At 40.0% G+C, this 22,011-nt stretch overlaps 1 long non-coding RNA gene across 1 annotated transcript in view; it reads right to left on the minus strand.

The window, feature by feature from the left end:
• LOC143405109 (uncharacterized) overlaps nt 1-22,011 on the minus strand; it is a 74,478-nt gene that overhangs the window by 49,681 nt on the left and 2,786 nt on the right. The window contains exons 2-3 of the long non-coding RNA XR_013091971.1: nt 19,438-19,589; nt 17,596-17,620 (exon numbers count right to left, since the gene is read on the minus strand). This is a non-coding gene — a long non-coding RNA (uncharacterized LOC143405109). The remainder of the gene's footprint in view (nt 1-17,595; nt 17,621-19,437; nt 19,590-22,011) is intronic.

Genomic DNA, 22,011 nt, shown 5'->3' on the forward strand with positions numbered 1-22,011 from the left:
AGATAAAATATCTAAAAAATATAAAATATCTAAAGGTATAAAATATCTAAAAGAAACAATGGACAACATCCCTCTCTAAATGTTATTTTCTCCAATCGAGCTTTGATAAGCTTCGAGCAGAAGAGATGTCAGGGATGGATCTTCTAGCAGTCACTTTACATGTCGAAACTGTATTTCTGATTAGATGCAGATCTACACCTAAAAGCTTGGCATTCCCTTGTGACCAGGCCCAGTGTGTGCTTACACCTACCCCTGGAAAGAGGTAGGCCAAGGTGTACCTATGGGCAAGTGCCAGATTCCCTTCAGAAAATGATTCTGTTCGTGTTGGCTCTAATGCCACAACAAATGGACAGCCAGGTCCCCATAGAGCATGGCCACAGTGTGTGACATAAATAACAACCCTCCCACCAATTTATCACAAATTCCACAGTCAAATATAAATTTAGTTTTCTATTATTCTGTTTTAGTTTTTTTCCTTATACGCCTCACTACCCATTAAATCAGACAATTGAGAATTGACTGTTAAAAATGAAATCAACCTGCAGAGAAAAAACTCATTTTGGATTCATGACTAGACCCTAAGCTGTTGGCTTAGTGTTTAATTTGGCTCCTTCCCAATGCAGACCTGTGTCAGTCACCCCATAGAGCTTCCTCCATCAGCAGGATAATTTTGTATTTTAGAAAATATGTCCACTTGGTGAGCTGTCAAACTGAGTTGTTCTTGAGGTATGCGTTATTCAGAGGGAGAAAATATTTTCAGCACTACTTGAGGTCTGTGTACCTGACGATGCATTAAGAATTCAATCGGGTAATCTTATTGTTTTAGCTGTTGCTTTTACTATTACTCATGCAACATGACTGGGAAAAAAACTAGTGGTGATTTTTCTCCCCCCACAGGGTTTTATGTGTGTGAATTTTTTTTAAACTTTTAGTTTGGGATGAATGCGCGGAACAATCCACCATCTGGTGTACAAATATTTTTATAGACACGAATCCAAATACCACAAAATCACTGCCATGGCTCAGGTTATGTGAGTCTTTTTCTCAGGCAGACTTTTTATTAAATGCTATTATTCTTGAACTATGAGAATCTCAGCAGGAACATTAAGATTTAGCCTTGAGAAGAAATCTCACCATGTTGAATATTTATATTTAAAAAATACATTTTTAATATACATTAAAATTTCAAAGGGGAACTAATTTCAAAGGGGAAAAGAAACCAAAGAGAACTTTTTGTTTTTTTGTTAACATATTAAACAGTATACAAACTGAATCAAAGTGACAACTTCTATTACATTCCTGCTGTGTTAAGTGGCTGGTGGAAGAAAGTGAAGTGCTGGTAAACTCTGTGGGAGTCAAGTTTCAGCCCTGTCAGGTGTAATCAGAACCTGGTCTTAAAACAAAGGGGTCCAATCCTCCTCAGTCAGACACCTCAACCCCCAGCCCCAGGCACCAGGAGTTGAAAAGAAGCACCAATTTTGCAAGAGCAAAATAAAACTGTATTACAGTGAGCAGCAGGATACCTCCCTCTGTTTGCACTCTGGGATCCATGTGAAGTGGTCTGCATTTAATATAAGATCCTCCCCTTCCCTATGTTATAATGGCAGTTGATATATATATAATATGGCTGTAGAACATTAAGCTTCCTCCCTTAATCCAATGTAAAGAGAAGTGGTGATTTTGTGCATTATGATGGGATTCCTAGGTAACCCCATATCATAAAGACACAGGATGAAGGGAAGTTTTGTTTGTTTGTTTTTGTTTTTTTGAATGAAAAGAGAGAGCATGTTTGCTCAAAATGTCACGCCAACATTTATGCAAAGATAAAGAAAAAAAAATGGGGTCAACAGAACCAAAAGGCTGTTTGGAGAATGTAGAGATCTGTGGGATGTGGGATTGACATATTCTTGAAGCTTCCAGCCACTGTTTGAAAGAATTGAATGTTCATTAAAATAATCACAGACTCCATGTGTCCATAGTTCTTTATTGGAGAGACTGTCCTAGAACGACTGCTTTGGCTGCAGCTGCCTTGGGAGGATGGGAGAAATAATACTTCCACCTTTGAGACTTGAGAGCTAAGAACTCTGGAAATAAAGCTGTGATGCCAGGGTCATGAGAGAGAAGGGGGGGGGTGCTGGAGATAGGTCAGAAAGAGCCGAGGAAGTGTAGACAGTGGTGATAAGGTTGTAAAGTGAGGAAATTAAGACCCAGTAGTGTGGGAAAAGAACAATTAGGCAAGACACAGGAGCAGGAAGGAATACAGAATGAATTACAATCAGAGGAAACTCGCCAGCAACAAAAGAGGACGGGCCAGCAGGGTGGGGGCTCCCCAAGGGGAGCCCGAGAAATGAGTAAGGAATGCAGGCTTTCCATGGGGGTGCTGTCAGGGCCTTATTGTTTGGTTGCTGCAGCTCATAATTTAACCCCTTTATTCCTCAGAGTGTCTGGAGGCAAATATATTCATTTGTGAAGCTCTTCGAGATTGTTCCATGACTCTTATGAATTCCCTGACAAGAAGGACTGGCTGCCTAATCCCTGGGGGAAAACTACCCCCACTACCCAGGAAAAGAGAAAAGTTTAAGCTTGGATCGGCTAGCAAAGCAATTCCATCTGAAATGTCAGAACACTTAAAGCACAAGTATTAGTAAGTGCAGATGGTTTACCAGGAAGAGAGTGCATGAAAATGAAATAAACTTTTAAAGGAAAATCTGTAAAAAGTGTTTAAAAGTAATTTTTGATGAATATCAAGATTACTTAAGGGAATGAAATGTTCTACAACCCTTATATGTACTTTATAAAAATAAGAATGTTCTTATTTTTTTAAACCAATGCATTTATCACACATGATTATTGGATAAGAGAAAAAAAAAACATTTATGGTGAGCCCGCAATTAAATTGTTTCTACTTAATTCTAAATATCAGTAGGCAGAGAGCTAAGAGGAAGCTCTGTCTTAATCCGTCAAGTTGCTGAAATTAGGGAAAAATGAGGAGGAATCTCAGCAGCCAAATCATTCAAAAGAAAGGGGTGAGGGGATTATAAAGCAGATGAAGATGCTAAATAGGATTAGAAGAAGCAGATACTATTACAAAGGGTTGACTGAGGGGGCAAAGTGGGTAATGAGGCAATTTAAGGATTCTTAAAAATCCTCTGTGTTCAGGAAATGAATTAACTGCTCAGACAAACTAATACATGAAGAAGCATCACACAGAAGAGAATGACTAAAAGTTATCATGGAAAAAATAGAAGGCTTCTTATGTATACAGCCATCATACTCAAGAAGATGAAAGAGAGAGGGGAGATATTTGAAACAATACTAAGAGGGTGGAAAAGTGAACTCAGGCCATCTAAAGTAGATCGTGATGGAAGGAGGGCCTTAGTGGGGGGGGGGAACCACAACAATAAAAGATTCTTTAAATACCTGAAAGTGATTGCTGGTGAAGGGGAGGATTCAGGATCTGAAAAGTTAAAACAGGTTTTCTTTTAGTGTAGATTAGTTTAATTTTTGATCTTGCCTTCATGCAGACAATAAAATGTATGAAGAATGGTAGCAGTATCAAAGGAATGATAAATGGGAATCCCCTACAACAAATGAAGATGATTCTTAAAAGACAACTCCTAAGTGGGAGGAATGAGTTGCAGAGAGTAGTATCTCCTTCATGCAGCATCTGAGAGGCTCTTTAGAAAGACAGATACTTGGGGGAAATCAGAGCCAAGTAAATCCAGTGTATTTCAGGAAATGTTTCAGAAGTAAGCAGAAAAATGGCTTCTTCCCTTGCCACTCAGGAACAATGAAAAATTTAAAGTATAGTTCAAGCAATCAGGGTGAAATTCATTTGAATACCTAAATATATATGAATTCAGCAGATGGATCAATCAAATTTGAAGAAAAGTGACTTCTTGATTAACATCTTTATAAGGTCTTTAGACTTTTAAATTTTGGCCACTACACTAGAATTTATGGAGAAGACTGATAAATAAACATGTATTAGGATCTGCAAAGGGTATTTGTTAACTAACAACATGGAAATAAGGCTGATAAGGAAGATTAAACTGCCTTTTCCCTCCCTGAAGTTCTAACATTCTTAAGGAGCTGACATCAGTGTAGACACAAAGGTACCCACGCGCTTGGGAATCCAATGACAGAAAAGCTTAAGTAGTGTCCTCCACATTTGCATTGTGCAGGGTATGAGCAAGAGAATATCTATCTCAGGCCTATCTGAAAAGAGAGGCCATCTCAGAAAAGAAAATGTGAAGTAATCCTTAATGATTAATGTAATCCTTCATGAAGATAGTGCATTTCTTTCTTTCTTTTTTTTTTTTTTTTTTTTTTTTTTTTGCAAATTGGGGATTGAACCCAGGGCCTCATGTATGCCAGGCAAACACTCTACCACTGAGCTAAATCCCCAGCCCCAGAAAGGTTATTTCTAATATTGGAAGGTCCTCTGAGACAGCCCAGACCAGAAATAGCAAATCAGAGTAAGGAATCATGAACAGAGAGAGCATGAATTTGGTAAGAAGCAATGGGAAAGATAAGGTATTCTAGAATGGGAGACAGTTTTGGAGTGAAACAACCTTGGTTTGTCTAACTCCATAGGAAAGGCAATGCAAAGACAAATTGCATCTTTTTTTTTTTAATCTCTGTATTTTGGTTTCCTGATCTCAAAATTGGGATTTTAATAAAGCTTCCTTAAGGATCGTTCTGAGTTAAGTGAGCTAGTGTTAATTAATATGCGTATAAGCACTTAGAAAAATAAAAACTCCAATATTCTCTCAGTGAATGAATCATGAGGACAAGAGTGCACACCTTTTCTAAATTCCTGAGTTATGCCTGTCTGACTTTCTTAGCTTTATCAAGCCCCTTTACATTTTCCAAAGACCACAGTTCCTTCTGGTTCTTTCACTCTGAGAGATGGTAGAAAGTTCAATTTCATTCTCCATTTCCTTTTTCTCCACTGGAAACAGCCTTGCTTTCTTCTTAGCCTAGCCTCCTCTCCTGTTTCTGAGAGCAGCGTTCCTCTACTCCTTTCTAAGGCTAACATTTATCTCTGGCACTATGGATTGACGGGATCCCTGAGGCTCCAGCAGGACACTGTTTCCTGGGCGAGTGCATACCTCTTTCCAGGCTGCAGTGACTCCTCCTCCGCCGCTGCTTCCCCTCAGTCTCTGGTGGTACTTCAGTCCTTCCCAGCTTTGTGTCTTCCTTCAAAGTCAGAACCGCTGATTTTTTTTGGTCTTCCCCACAAAAACTAAACTCTAATTTTATGACTGGTTTGATGATCACCCAAAAAGAAAGTTCCTCATCTTATTCTTTTCTAGTTTCTTGTGATTCTGATTTTGTCTTTGGTGAGAGGCACTCTCCTTTTTGATTGCTCTTTAGCTTTTTGTGTGTGTATGTGTATGTGTGTGTGTGTGTATGTGTGTGTATGTGTGTGTGTGTATACTCACATGCACTCTTAAACAGTTTTTGTAAGTATCTTCAAGAATTCTAGACTTAGCCTGCTCAGTTGCTCACACTGTACTTTTTCTCTGGGTAGCCTCATTAGAGCCCATGGTTTATCATTTCTTTGCAGGTCATTCCTTGACTCCTTTCTGAGGTTGGAATTTCCAATTGTCTTTTGAAAAATCTCACATCCTTGCCTTTTCATATCACATAAGCAAGTATTTGTTGAAAGTCACTGAAATGTGTCTGAAACCACCAAATTATCTTCTTCCATTCCCACTCCCTTTTGCATTTTCCCCTGACATTTCTCTGGATAAATATGTTTCTCACCCCACCTGAATGAGGTGGAGGTCCTCAAAGCTTTCTCACCTAGATACCTAATCCGCCAGAGTCAGTGTGGCTATAGACATTGGGTGATCTTTCTCTACTTTTTCTCTCAAGAAGTTAAAAGCTAGGAGTAGAAGTTAATTTTCTTTTTCTTTAAAATCTCCCCAAACAATTTATTTCTTAGGACTGAGTGGAACTCCATAAATATTGTTGAATGACTATAAGCAGAAATCATATATGAAAAGATTGACAGTGATGGTTAAGGACCCTATAAAACACATCAATTCCTTCTTTGGACTCAATTATCAATACCTCTTCTGCATTAATTTTAATATTAGAACTAAAATCTAAAATTTTATAAGAATGGTACAGAAAAAGTGTAATATTAATTTTAAAGATGGAAGTAGAATTGTTCAGAGAGAGGGCTATCCTTTGTTTAGTAAAAGACTTTGGATACAAAAGATGATAAAGTAACTTGTAGGAGAAAAGTAAAAAGAATTGAAGGCTAATGGTCAGAAGGGAAGTGAGGAAAAGAGAAAGGGTTGCTCAAGGCAGTGAAGTAAGGTGTAAATGTTGTCAAGGATACTCACAAAGACAGCCAGTAAGTGACTAAGAATGACCCAGTGAGCTTTAAGTATAGGAATCTCTAATATTTTGTTTTAAGTTTTTTGTTGTGCTGTGCTATAGTTTGATGTAACTCCATTCTATATTAAATTATATTTTCATAAAAAAGAAGTTTCACTTATGTGTTTTTTTCCTAAGCAAAAAACAAGTCAGCTTCATGTTCAGGTATACATTTCCGAGCACCTCAGATGCTCTGTTACCCAAAAGTTTAGATGCATTCTATCAACTAGCCACTTATTCAGTGAGATGATTAAAAAAGATTCTAGAGTGGATTATAAAGGCAGCTGCAAAAGCCTGTCATATGATAGATATTGAAAAACTGCCAGGTATCTGCTTAGTTGAGAGTATCTGGTCCTATAAAAATTTATGGACTGGGGGCATAGCTCAGTGGTAGAGTGCTTGTCTGGCATGTGTAAGGCCCTGGGTTTGATACCTTGCACTGAGAGAAAGAGAACAAAACAAACTTACTGTCCATGGTCTTAGCTCTGAACTGCCTTTCTGATTCTCCACCTGTTTCTCTACTGTGAACTAATATGTACTGTTTGATGTCCTTCTGGTCCTGTTCTGTACTTAGGCTGATGTTTACCCCATTTCCTCTCATCTGTGATTGTGACTCCTCTCAATGAAGATTCAGGCCCTCCCCTCTGCAGGGCTGTACTTGCCCATCTCAGGTAAACACCCTGGGGCTTAGGTAAACTGTGATACCTTTCCAGGGGTACTCCTGTGGGTGGGACACCTAGCAGGTTTGGCCTTGGAACTGGACAAGAGCTGCCATCATTGTCTTCAAATACTTGGAAGAAGCATTTTTATTATTCTCTAGGCCCCCAGGCATAGCAGGAGAAATAGTGGGACATTAAAGGGAGAGACTGTAGCTAAAAACAAAAATAAAAGGTATGGCGAGGGGGGGGCAGTAGGGGTGGTGGTGGGGGCTGGCTAAGCATCCAGTTTTGCAAAGGTGTCATGCATCCTAGAGATCCTTTCCCTAAGGGGTCTATGGGTTCTTTCAGTTCTGATGGTCTCAGATTCTAAACGTTCATAATTCTCTGAGTTCAAAGAAAAAAAAAAAAAAGTTGAAAGCTTGTCTAAAAGGGACCATCTGAGAACCACTGCAGGGTCACCAGCATGTTGTTGTGGCCAAGAAGGAAATTAAAAAGCAAGATGAGAAGTAGGAGAGGTTAAATCCAGGTTGGGCCAGGGTGGGGGTATCCTCAGAAGGGATCTGTTCAAACGCCCATGCTTTCCCTGCCAAATAGAACTGCTTAGACTTAAAGAATGTCAGCAATTTTCATCCTCCCACACAGCTACTCTATAATAATTAGTTTTACTTACTTTTTTTTCACAAGCTATTACTTTAATTATTTTAATTAGATTGTTCATGCCGCTCAAGTTGTTTACAAGCACTTTTCTTTTTATGGCATCTCAATAAACAGAGAGGGAAACTACTGCACTGGAGGAAGCCAGGCGGGTTTTACTAGACAGGCCACGGCCAGAGCCTTGTAGCTACATCTTCCAGCCTGGTCTGGCTGTCTGGCAACCACAGGACCTCCTGAGGGAGGGTGGGAGTCCCCCGCCCTGGGAAGAGCCTGCATCCCATCTATGTCATCTGTGGTCATTGCCCTTTAGTCAAAGCCAGGAGAGCAAATAACCTGTTTTCCAAATATTCCTCTGACAGCAACCACACAGAGCAAGTGCTAAAGGTTATGGATGGTTAGCGTTTATTAAAATTCCACATATTTGGCATTTCTTAGCTATCTGGTGGACTCCTGGTTCCTCCCCTTACTAATTGTGTGACCTTGAAAAAGTTACTTCTCAAGTTCTCAGTTAACCCATCAAATGAAGGTAAAAGCACCAAGCTGGTTATTTTGAGAACAGGTGAGTTCAGATGGGAGGCACTAGACCTGCCTGGCCCAGGCTCCCTCCTGGTTCCTCCCACTCCCGCCTGCCTGCCTTCTTTTCTCTTCCCTCCCTCTTCTCTGTCAAGTTTCTCAGAAATTCGGATGTGACAAACTTGGGATTCTTTGGTCCAAGCTTTAGGGCTGTTTCTTACTTTAATTTTGTTCTTAAACCTATCTTGTATGTAAAGACAAGCATGAGAAAGTGCAATAAATAGAAACAATAATTACAAGGGAATTATCACTATTCAAATGGGCCTATTAGGATGTCTGAAAGACCCCAGGTTTCTTTTCTCTGTGGCTGTTAACAGTTATAGTTATACACTATAACATGTATTTCTCAGCCTGGCTCTTTTGCACCTGTTGGGGGCAGGTTGGCTGGTGGAAAGGTGCAGTGAGGTGCAGCCTCCTTAGGCTCCGCCCTCAGTCCCCAAGGATTAGCCCCAGGATGAGAGACAAACTGGAAAAAGAGAGGTTTTGGGAATGAACGGCCCTATAAGTTACTTGATTTTTTTTTTTTTTTTTTTTTTTTTGGTATCCAGGATTGAACCCAGGGGCACTTAACCAATGAACTACATTCCCAACCCTTTTTTATATTTTATTTAAATATAAGGCCTCACTGAGTTGCTTAGGGCCTCTAAGTTGCTGAAGCTGGCTTTGAACTCAGGTTCCTTCTACTTCAGCCTCCCAAGCCACGCCCTGCCAAATTACTTAATTGTTACTTAATTTTGTCATCTAAAATCACGTTTTTGAGTTCTTCTTTGAACAAAGCCCAGGACTCCAGAGAAACCCTACTTCTAGCACTGTCTCTCATCTGCTCAGGTATAAACTTGTAATGAGGCAGCTCTCTTCACAGTAATCCCTCAACACAGGGACTCTTTGCAGCACATCCCAAGAACCTCATCCTTTCTATAGAATAGGACTACCAACTTACCACCAGCCAACTGATTAAAAAAAAAAAATTCTCATTTAATTTTTAGATTAATAGAGATAGAAATTTTCTCTCCAAGATCTTTCTGTGAGAATTAGAACTGTGAAAAAAAATTGATCTATGTTTAAATTGAAACATTTGCACTTGAACTCATAAATTGTAGTGTTTCAATTAAATATATTAACTGAAGTATTATTTTAGCATAATTTAAATGACCAAACCAAGAACAGCATGCTTAGGTTTCCAAAAGGAATCTCTTGGCACCATCTTGTGACTATTTTGGTACAATGCAAGGAACAAGCTCTTCAGCTGCTTAAGATTTCTAAAGGAATCTTCTGGCTCCCTCTTGTGGCACATTTCAGAATTGGGAGGAACTATTGTTTCCAAGGATAACCCCATCTCTTCCACAAGATCTTGAAGCAAGCCAGCCAAATAATTGCCATCCTGTGCTGCTAATTAAGGATTAAACTTTGCAGGATTTCTCAACTTTGGCACTATTGACATATTGGGCTTGATAATTCTTTGCTACTTTGAAGTTTTTCCTGTAAATCTCAGGATGTTTAGTAGCATTCCTGGTCTCTACCCAGTAGATATCAGCAGCATTCCTCCAGTTGGGACCATCAAAAACTCCAGACATAGTCAAATGGCTGGTGGGGTGGGGGTGCAGGAGACCAATGGAGAAGTTTGGGTTGCAAACCAGTGAGAAAGGGTACACTCTGAAATGGTTGAGATAGAGTGAAAATTAAAGCAGCATGATAGCCCATATAACTTTAATTTTCCTAAAATAGGGGGAAAATAATTAGAAATGTGACCATTTGCCATTGACTCAGCTATAAGATCAGCCTCCAGAAAAAATGCCACAAAACTCTTATGTTCATGCATCATGCAGCCCAAGAATACAGCACCCACCCTAACGTTGACGTCTATGAAAAGAATCAACCTTGAGTGTGTAAGGTCATTGTAATTGTATTGTATGATCATATCATAAAATGTGACTGCTAGGTTTCCAGAAAATCAGAAAGACTCCCTGAACTTGAGGTTCTCAGTAGGCTCAGGTTTTCAACTTAATATAACATTCCACCTACTTTTCTCTGCATTCTTCTTCTATAGCTTTTCTCAGTTAACAATTATAATTCCTCCTCATATGTGATTTATATCTCCTCCTTCCATATATAGTATCTTCTAAAAGTTTCCAAGGATAACATCATCTCTTCCACCAATAACTAGAATATCTCAGTATCTTAATTTAAATATTTCAAAACGTCATCCCTTTGCCCACTGTCACCTTCTGCCCTCTTCCCCTTATCATATTTCATTCATCATTCATTTAATAATCACTTATTATATTTCAGGCATAGTATTATGTACCCAGGATACAAAAAGCATTGAGTTTGCCCCCAAGAAATCCACCTATAGTCTGGGAAGAGAAGACCAAAGAAATGACAATGCATTGTGTTTAGCAAGTGTCAGAATGGGGTATCAGTGAAGAGCTGTGGAAGCCTACAATGGGAACTAAATTGGAGAAGGTTTCATAGAGAAACTTATAACTCTTCTGGATTTAAAAGGTTGAATAAGAGTTTTCCAGGCAAAGAGCATCCCAGGTAGAAAGAATTACAGATGCAAAGACCAGAGCTACCAATGAATCTAGTCTGTGAAGGCTCTTCCTGCTTTCTAGATATTCTTCCCCAAAGTCCTTTCCCACCCTGGGGTCACTTTGAGATACCATGTCAGGGAACTCATTTCTAGCCACCACTGTTGCTCCAGGTTCTATCCCTCTCCCAGTCACCTGCTCCTCATGTGACTTTACTCTCCCTTTCTCCTCATTAGCCAGAACTCCTCAATTCCATCTGGGGAACTGAGAGCTCTCTGGCTCATCCAACCCTCACCCTTGTCCTAGATCAATTTCTACTCTTCAGACACAATCTACAACTGTTCTGGAATCTGTGAGATCCTCCTGAATGCTCTTGTCCATAGTTTCTCTCTTTGTTGATCTATCTGACCATGGGCTGCATCTTAGGGATCACAAATCACTTCCTCATGCTCAAGTGGCATCTGGTATTATGGGAGGTGAACTCTGTGACCAGGAAAAAGAGGGGTGGGGGATGGTGGAGATACAACAACCAACAGTGTGGCCACAGCTTGCAGTTAGGCCCTGCGCCCAGAAGACGGGGTTGATCTCCTCACTCCCATCTGCCCTCCTTGCTGTGGCCTCCTAGGATCTGCCTGCTGGGCCCTCACTCCTTTCTGACCCTCCCCTCTCCCCACTCTAGTTCTCCAGATCCTTCAAGTACACTCCTGCTCAGGCCCTCAGTGCTTACTTAGTGCCCCACCCTGCATTCTTTGCTCTCAGCCCCAAGCTTCCCTCTATCCTATTTCTTCCAAATCACTTCTCAAATGGCACCTTTACTGGGAAGTCTTCCTACAGCCCTCTAGAGAGTAGCAGTTCTCATTATTCCCAGTAGCTCTTAGCCTACCTGATATATTTATGTTTTTTGCTTATTTTTCTATTTCCCCTCCATGAGAGCAGAGACCTTGTACACTTTGTTCTCTGCTGTTTTCCCAAGGCCTTGAAGAAGTTCTGGCACACAGTTGTACTCTGCTGAATGAACGATGAAACAGTAGTCCTTTTTCCAGTCTCCATAGCAAGACTGAAATTTCTCAGCCATGGAGCTTGGGGGAGGTTTTCCTACCTCTGGGCCCTGGGAGAAAGTGAGAACAGCAGGATTTGATGGCCTGCAAGCCCAGACCTCTTAGCAGCTGTCCATGACTCCAGTAGCTACCTCCCCAGACCAAGTCGACAGCACAGGTGGTGGTTGGATCTGGGCTAGGAAGGTGATCTAAATTAGTCTGGTCTTCCTAACTCCTCTTTTGGCTTGGTGGACAGGGAAAGGGAAGCTTCCATTCTCCGAGTGGGAATATGAGTCCTGCTTAGTATGTAAACCATTTCACTATACACTGTCCTTAAAGTACTACTGTGATCTGGTGATGTCTTAAGGATGTTATCATATTAGAATATTTGCTCATTTTTGAATGAATAAATTTATTATCAAGTATTTTTAGAATACCATTCAAGTTCTTTATAGATCGAGCAAACTGATAAAAGGATTAAAAACCTTTCTTAACTGAGTGAAAATGATGAGAAATACCTCATGTTGAGAAAACTCAGAAGCTCCATGACAATGTCTTTATGAAAAATTTTACAAATTTGAAGTTAGTGATATGTTGAGATATGGATTTAGCTAGGACCTGCTGGAATACATGCTTATCTTAATTCTGTTTTTCTTTGTACTAGGGATTGAACCCAGGGGCACTTTACCACTGAGCTATACCCCTGGATATTTTTATTTATTTTTTTTTATTTTGAGACAGGGTCTTGCTAAATCACTGAGGCTAGCCTCGAACTTGAGATCCTCCTGCCTTAGCCTCTGAGTTGCTGGGATTACAGGCATGTGCCACCACACCCAGCTCTTAATTCTGTTTTAGATGCCAACCCCTTCTCCTAAAATACCACAGGAAAATAGTTCACGGATAACAAAGCAAGGCAATGTAGGTAAAACTTGCAACAAGCTCAGGTTTAAGCTCCAAACCACTGTGTTTTCTCTCAAAAGGAGGAAAACAGTTTCCTATGATATACTGGCCTGATGGGGCCAGGATCAGGTAGGACAGAGGGTCCTCCTCCGTTTTTTTTCTGCATCAAAGTCCAACTCCTTGACATGGATATTATAATAGGAAGAGAAGATGCCCACACCGACCCAAATTATTGGGGAAGCACAATGCAGGAATAAAAGATGCATATATTTATCTCTACTCCTACTCTCTCCTATCAAGCCTTCAGATCACAGCCTTTGTCAATAGTAGAATGAAACTCTATGAGACACCATGAGCCAGGGAAACCTAGTGAAGCTACACAGAAATTTCTGACCCACACAAACTCTGAGATAATAAAATTTTGTTGTTTTAAGCTATGAAGTTTGCAGGGGGTGGGGATTATAATTTGTTACACAGCAATAGATAACCAACACAAATGGTTACACAGAATGCTATTATGTAAATTTAGATTATTTCCAACTTTTCTCAATTGTAATCTAGTATTAAACAACTTTGTGTGTGTGTGTGTGTGTGTGTGTGTGTATATATATATATATATATATATATATATATATATATATATATATATATATATATATATTTTCCCCCTTGGGTATTCCTGAAAGTAATTGTGTAGGAAAAAATTATTAGACATGGAACTGTTTATTCCTATTTTGAATTATAATAAATACAGTCAAATTAGTCTTCCAAAAGATTATATGCTGTTATACTACCATTATAATATTTTTGAAAGACTGGCGATGTAGCTTGGTGCATGTGCTTAAAATATGTAAGGTCCTGGGTTCAAGTCACACACACACACACACACACACACACACACACACACAGGGTTTTTGAATGTCTTTTGCCCCATAATCTCACCAATGCCAAGTATAATATATATATTTTATACCAGGAATTGAACCCAAGGGTACTTTACATCCCCTGAGCCACATCCCCAGTCCTCTTTTAGATTTTATTTAGAGACAGGGTCTCACTGAGTTCCTTACTGAAGTGGTTTTAAACTCATGACCCCCCTGTCTCAGCCTCCTGAGCTACTGGGATTACAAGATTGGGCCACTATGCTTGGCTTATGGATCTTTATTAATTACCAATTTGAGAGAAAAAAAAAATAGGTATCATGTATTGTTTACCTCATGCCAAGCACTACCTGGGCTTTCCATGCCTTTCTCATTTGATCTTTATACTAGCATTCTCAGTGTAGATGTATTATTGCCCCATTTTACAGAGGAGAACAAACTTGACCAAGATCATATAATAATCAAGCAGTGGAGCAGGTGTATCAGGCATTCTGACTTCAAACTCTGATCTTTAATAGTTGGGGAGATTGAGCCCAGTCTCCAGTGGCCAGTAGGCCCATTAGTATCTCTTCCTGTGTGATTTGCATATTCAAATTCTTTCCACCTGGGCTCTATTCACAGCTCCTCTCTCCACTCTGTCTCTTGCTCTGCAAGTGTGACCTCTGTGGGCTTCATTAGCATAGCACCTGTGCCCTTTGGCTCCCAGCTGGTTTCAGTATATAGAAAACAGCAGGAGACTGGAGATAGGATGGCAGTAAACTCAAAATATTTATTTCCTTGGTTCCCTCCCAAGGAAGTTTCCTCTGACTGGCTAGGTCTCTAGAACAAAGTTCATTACTTCTCTAACCAGATCCTTTCTCTCTGGGCTCCCGTAACTTTTCCTTCCTCCTATCTTTGAAAGTGAAAAGTAATAATGGGGCCCCCTATGGCCCTAGGTAATTGCACCATCCCATGTAGTTCCCTTAAATCAAACTTGTATATAAATAGTCCCTTAGTAAATAAAACCTCCTTAGTTCAGCTTATTTGAGGTGTACCATTCTCTTTTTTGTTATGTTGTCTTTCCTCGATGAATTGTAGTCACTCTCTCTCTATATTAGAGTTAACAACACTTTATTAATTATTTGTTGCTGGAACATTTTCCGCAGCTTATTGCTGGTGAGTTTTGTTTAACACGGATGTTGTATAGGTTTCTTTATATGCTCACTCAAGACTCCACCCTAGAAAATGTGGCCTTGATCTTGACAGATATGTGGCAACTCCTCTCCCTCCTCTTTGGGGTAGAGTAAAATGTCTAGCTCTGATCCACTTGTGGCCCAAATGTCAGATTCTCCTTGAACATTCCTCTTTAAGTATTTGGAAAGATTTTGATTTGTGTTCTAGAGTTGTTTGTCAGGAGCTGTTTTTCAGTTGCAAATGATTCTTCCTTGGGCTCCCACTCTGCCACAGTCCCCTGGTAATCTCAGAGCTGCTATCTGACTAGAATTACTAGGCATAGGCCACTCCCCTCAAGGAGTCCTTCCACTGAGGACCAGTTGAGGTGTAAGTGTGGGGAAGGCCATACTTTTATATTTTTCCCCCCAAAATACTGTGTGTACCCAGTGCATTAAATTATTTCACAGGGAGCTCCTCACAGGTGTACCCTGGTTAGTAAATATCACTTCTATTCTTAGATCTTTCTTTTGACCTCTTTCCTAGGGATTCCTCTCCCTACCTCTTGAAGAGACCTGCTGCCTTTCCACAGGGTAAGTCTTTCTTCCCTCCACAGTGGATCTTCCTTAGAATATTAAAGGTGATATGGGGCTCTATCACGTGGGGGAGTGATCTGTTGCCTTTTCAAGACCCCCAAAACTGCCTAGGGAGGAGTCCACGACTGCAAACTCTACAAAGAAGTCTGGAATGTGCAGTCCGAGTCCAGTCTCCTTGGAGGTATCTCCACTCACATAAACCACAGACCCCATTTCATTTACCTGTCATTGACTATTTTAATGTTGTTCCTTAACCTCATGCTATCAGATCATGTCCCCTAGGTCATGGAGAATAAGAAATGGGCTCTAAATGGCCACTGTTTTAGCCACACACTCACAGAAGTTTTCCAGTATCTCTTCTGTAAAGATGAATTAAGTTTTTAATCAAAGGTCATCCTTGGGGAAAAAGGAGGGAGGTAAGCATTGGTTACATGCCTTGGAAGAGGAAGGGGAAGGGGACTCATGAGGGAGGCACATTTTACTCCCTTCCCTGAAAGAACAACAGGACCAACAAGTCAGTTTCTAAGTTATTGATAGGAAACAGTAGAATAAGACAATTTGGAAGATATCAGTCCTTGTCCTTAGGATTGTGGGGTTAGAGGAGTGTCATATAAAGGATGACAAAGAAAAAGGATTCCTATCTTTTTAAAAGAAAACTCAGTCTTTCTTTATATCTGGCAGTCGATACCACTTAAAAATATAAGTGTGAAGTCCAAGTTGGACTTAGCTGACTGTTGGGAGGGAAAATGGCCAAGGGAAAGAGGACCTATATCTAGGAGTGAGTTAAGTCACAGAACAGGCTGTGCCACATGGTTGAAGGAGGAAACTGTAGTTAGGACATGTGTGTGTGTGTGTGTGTGTGTGTGTGTGTGTATGTGTGTGTGTGTGGTGTTGTGTATATGTTTTCAAAGACAGATGCTGATAGTCTGAGCTGGGTTAAAAGACTCATTGAGACTAGAGAGAGGGAAGAGATGTCTTGCTGCCATGATGATGAGCAACAAAGAGCAAGTCTTCAACCAGGGGAAACCAGATGTGTGTCCAAACTGCGCACATTCTGAAAAAGTTAGGACGGCCATTGACCTGGATCCTCAGGTACAGAAGCACAGTGGAAAGTCCAAAGGGGGTTGTGTAATCAAAGATTACTAAGAAAGGGCTTAACTATGTGAGGACACTTATCACAGTGTCTGGATAGAGGCAGTGAATTTTTAAAATCATCTTGACTGAGGTACAGTTTATAAACAATAAAAGTTAACTGGGTGAAAGAGGAAATGAGGAGTTATTACCTAATGGGTACAGAGTTTCTGTTTGGGATGATGAAAGAGTTCTGGAAATAGGTAATGGTGATGGTTACACAACACTGTTAATATAATTAACGCCACTGAACTGTACGTTTAGTAGTTAAAATGACACTTTTAATGCTCTATGTATGTTACCACAACAAAAAATCACTAACTAATCAAATGCCCCTTAGTAGTCAATCAATCCCTTGGAAAACACCAGATTATTTTTTGTCACTTTAATTTTGCCTTTTCTAGAATTTCATAAAAATATAACCATAAACTGTGTAGTTCTTTTATGTCTGGTTTCTTTCACTTAATATAATGCTTTTGAAAGTCATCCCTATTGTGTAAATTAGGCATTCATTTCTTTTATCCCTACGTGGTATTCCATTGTATGGCTGTACCATGATTTGTTTACCCATTTCCCAAAAGATGTATAGTTCAGCTGTTTGGTTGTTGAATATTTTTAATGCCAGTCTGGATTAAATACCAGAGCAAGATCTTACTGTCACCTGGATTAAACACCAGAGCAAGATCTCACTGTCACCTGAAGATTTATGCAAGTGTTGGCTGTGTAAGGTTATGAACAAAGGTTCTTAGGCGAGTATCCTTTGTGTTCTTATGACTGCTTTACATCTTGAACCATGGCCTCCAGATCATCTCCAAATCTCATATTTTTCAGTTTATTGGATCCAGGTTTTATTCTATGAGCCATGCCTCATGTGGGGAGCTCTATGGCTGGGGATTTATGTTGACAGGTTCCATGAAGACTGTGAGGCAGCAAAGATATTCTCTTTTGTTACTGGTTTTCTACATGACTCCTATAATAGCTGCAAGAGGTGGGTCAATAGAAATTTTATATCACATAAAATATTATATGTATGCCATAATGTAATATATTATATAGAATATAATATGATTTACTATGAAATATATATCACTTACCTGTATAACTGATGCTTTTATTCTTCTGTAAGAAAAAAAAATTGCTTAGAAATATTTATTGAGAATTACTATGATTTTTTCATTTCCTTCCCATTCACAGGCTCCATAAAGTGTCCTATCCTTGGCTTTGGAACCTTAGGGTGTGTCTTAAGTTCTACTTGCAAGTACCTTGCCTTCAGGGGTCTTTGGTACCTCGTTTCAGTTTTACTGACATATCTCATCCTTACTCTCATTTCCCCCTGTACTGTGAGCTTGACATTTCAGACCATGCTTTTTATCCCAGAGAGGACTGGAATGAGAGGAAAGACAGTTTCCTTTCTGACCCTTGGGCTCTAAGCCCTAAAAGGCAAACCTGGCTTCCTGACCCTGCCAATCCTTTGATTCTCTTTAGTTCCCTGGTGAGAAGCTGGCAGTATTTAATGAGTGGCTTCTCAGCTTGGGCTCTAGCTGTGCCTTCCAGGGGCCTCAGAATGGATTTGAGCATCCAATGGTCAACATCTAAGACTTTCTCCAAGGTTGTTTTTCATCCCCCTCGGTGCACCCAAGCCCCCTCCCCACTACACCAAACATGTTCTGGTGGCCCTGAAAAACTCACCCATGCTGGTCTGAGCTGTGACTGCTGTGATACTTAATTAGAAATGCCTTAATTTCCTTTATGCTGGGACCGGGACACACAATATTCCAGACTGGGAAAAAGGATAATGTAAAAATGGTGACCACAGAAGACATCTGTTGTTTTCTCTCGATAGTACCACCCTTAATCCCTCCTTTATTAAAAATACCTTCATTCTTTAGGGAACTGTTCCTTTCCTATTTCATCCTATGATTCTAGAATAGGAACCAGTCCCAGTATCCTGGTCTCATCCCAAAATCCACACAGAAAGCTTGTGACCTAGCCAGGCCATTCAGAGACCTTTCCTTTGATTCTTTCTCTCCCCTGCTAGTAAAGGAGATATAAGTTATAATCTCAATTGCTAGCAACAGCATCCCTCATAACATGGAGAAGATTAAGAAAATGAAATCTTACATGCTGGGAAATGTCTCTGTTTCTCTTCGGGGTATACATACCCTACCAAATGCAGACTTGGTTCAATTGGCAGTTGAGATCCCTATCCTCTCCTGTCCCAAACATGTGACCCAAATGAGGCCAATCAGATGCCATTCCATGAGAACTTGAGCTATGTGACATAAGACTAAAAGGTTCCCATGAGCATTAAGGTCATCTTAACAAGGACATTCAGAGACTATCCATTGGTCTATAAATCTAAATCCCTCTTCTCTTAAAGACTCAATTGCTCAACCTTTCCCTTATTTCCCTGAACTTTCCTATAATTCTGTAATGTATTTCATATTCTCCAAGAAGAGGTTGACAGTGCTTCCAATGTGACTTCTTGGCCAGTTGGTAAACTTAAAATTTCAGTTCAGTTTAAATGAGCTTATTCTTTGTTTGGGGGAGGGCTGCCTAGGGACAGTTAATCCAATCTATCCTGTTTGTCAGGACTGTCAGCCAGGTGGCATTTGTCCATCAGAGGAAATAACTGAGTGACAATTATGAGAATGAGAGTAGGAAAGACACCTAGAGGTGTTAACAGATTTTATGTGTGGGGGTAGGGGAGGTGCAGGATCTGGGACCATCCTGCATTGTTCCTGATGGATTTCCACATGGGGTTAAGGGATGAGACAGACAATTCATAGAGTCATCTGGTAGAGAATTGCAGACCCAGCAGCTAATGTATGGCCCTTAAAACAGTCTGGGAAATCTTGCCAACAGCCTTCCTTCATGAGAAAGGATACAGTGGGTGTCTCCAAGAATCTGGGATTGCACTGGAAAAAACAAAGTACCTGTTTTTCCTCTGCTCTCAAAATACAACCAATATGAAGTCTTCTTACACCAGATGTGTATGGGGTTTTCTCCATATACCAAGCAAGCCATCAATTCTACTGTAGATACCAGCTGGGTGTCCTCTAATACAATCCAGTCTGACACCAAACACCTGAAGATAATGTCAAATCCCATAAGTTGAGGGTTCAGTCCCAAAGACTACTGTCTCCACTCCCCCAGATGCCAATCACAAACCCCAGGTCAGTTTACCTCTACTTCCAACCAACAAGCTATAATTAATGTGCCCAAGTGACTCACAGAACTCAGGGAAGCTCTTACTGATTTATTGTGAAGGCTATCATAAAGAATTACCAATGGAGAGATTCATAGAGTGAGGTACTGGAGAAGGGGCATAGGAATCACCACATATTCAGCTGTCTAGAAGCTCTCTAAACCCAGTTCTTCTGAGTTTTATAGCAAATTTACTGCATAGGTATGATTGTAAATGAACTGGGTGAGGTAACCCAACAAGGGCTTTTTACCCTTACCTGGGCAAATCTGTTTAATCTATTAATCAGTAAAAGTGAAAATTTATAGTAGAGAAAAAGTGTATGCCTCAAAATAGTCTCAGTTGGGGCTGGGGATGTGGCTGAGCAGTAGCGTGCTCGCCTGGCATGCGTGCGGCCCTGGTTAGATCCTCAGCACCACTTACAAACAAAGATGTTGTGTCCACCGAGAACTAAAAAATAAATATTAAAAAATATTCTCTCTCTCTCTCTCTCTCTCTCTCTCTCTCTCTCTCTCTTAAAAAAAAATAGTCTCAGAGTCTCAGTTGTTTAGAGAACGCTTGCTACTTGTCAGGCACAGTGGCATATGCCTGAAATCCCAGAAAAGCCTGAGTAACTTAGTGAGTCCATTTCTCAAGATGAAAATTTTTAAAAAAGGTTAGGGATGTATCTCAGTGGTAGAGCACCCCTGGCAGGTTCTATCTCCAGTACCACAACAAAGAAGGAGGAATAGGAAGAGGAAGAAGAAAGCAAGCCTAATTGGTCTATATAGCCCTCATTCTTTCTTTTTTATACTTCTGTCTACATTCCATCTTAGTTGTGATTCTTTATCAATAACTGAAATATCTGAGATTTTCCCAATCTTATAATCTAAGTTGGCCTGCCACAATTTCTTAGATGCTGGCAGAAGGCGCAAGATTCTTGGATCATAGATATAGGACTTTATTTTTCATCACAATCACAATAGTCAGATTGACATTTGTGGTAGTTTCCCAAGTCTTAAGTAACACAGTGTATGCACAGTGTATGCAGTGGGCACCTGCATACACAGTGGATTATGTTAGAAGAGAAAAACCTTGAACTTAGGGAACCCAAACCTTTTTTTTTTTTAAAGAGAGAGAGAGAGAGAGAGAGAGAGAGAGAGAGAGAGAGAGAGAGAATTTTTTAATATTTATTTTTTAGTTTTCGGTGGACACAGCATCTTTATTTTATTTTTATGTGGTGCTGAGGATCGAACCCAGCGCCCCGTGCCTGCCAGGCTAGTGCATTACCACTTGAGCCACATCCCCAGCCCGAACCCAAACCTTTTATGATAGATAGCAAGTAGATAGGCACCTTTGTTCCAAAAGGGAGATATCATCTCTCTCTCCCAGGGTTGTTTGTTATACAAATATTCTTTGAAAGATAGTTGATAACCAGGGTAGTCTGTTATTGTGTTTGTGAAATGTACAGAAACATGAGCAATCCCTGAAGAATTATCTCTTAACAATGAGTCTTAGCAAATGATTGAGTCATACCATTCCTCATAAATCTCTTGTGGGACGTTGGTCATTTTCTAACCTAGTTTATCAGAAATTGGAGGTGGAATATTGATTGATAGATGCAAAAGAATTAGTAATGATAATAAATGGGAGGATGGACTTGGATGGAGAGGCAACAGGTATTAGAAGATATATTAGAATGACTTTTTGGTTGTGAATGGCAGAAACCTACTTTTGGCCAGCTAACGTTAGTAAAACATGTAGGTTCTATTTAGGGATCTCCCATAATTGTAACCAATATTTTCTTTTTGTGAGCATGATATATTCCCTGGGGACTATGTTTCTTTTTATGGAACCCAGGTATTGACCCTCCTGCCTTCTGAAAATTCATTGACTTGTATCTTAGCAGTGGTCATAAGAAATCTTCATATATTTAAGGAAGCACCACTGGAAGTTGTGCTATATATATCAGAACTATAGATATCTCTCTAAAGGGAAACTACCCTTAATTATTTGGGAGATATTCAGAGAGAGACAACCACCTCATTTTTATTTATGAGCTCCTTGTATGTAGTTATTCTATGCCAGGAATTGTCCAATTAAAAAAAAAAAACGATACAAAATTAGTGCCTGACTTTAGTTGAAGTGATCAATACTACTACATCATCCTTGGAAGACATCCAGGTTGGCCTCAACTCACTGATCAGTGTTGTACCAGATATAATAGCTCTAGATTTACATTTTAAGGGCCAAAATAGAGCTTGTGCCATCACTGATATATCTCGCTGGGCCTGGATTAATATCTCAAAGTGGAAAGGTCAGTATA

Source organism: Callospermophilus lateralis, chromosome 7 (genome assembly GCF_048772815.1).
Source record: "Callospermophilus lateralis isolate mCalLat2 chromosome 7, mCalLat2.hap1, whole genome shotgun sequence".
In the NCBI taxonomy this organism is placed as follows: domain Eukaryota; kingdom Metazoa; phylum Chordata; class Mammalia; order Rodentia; family Sciuridae; genus Callospermophilus; species Callospermophilus lateralis.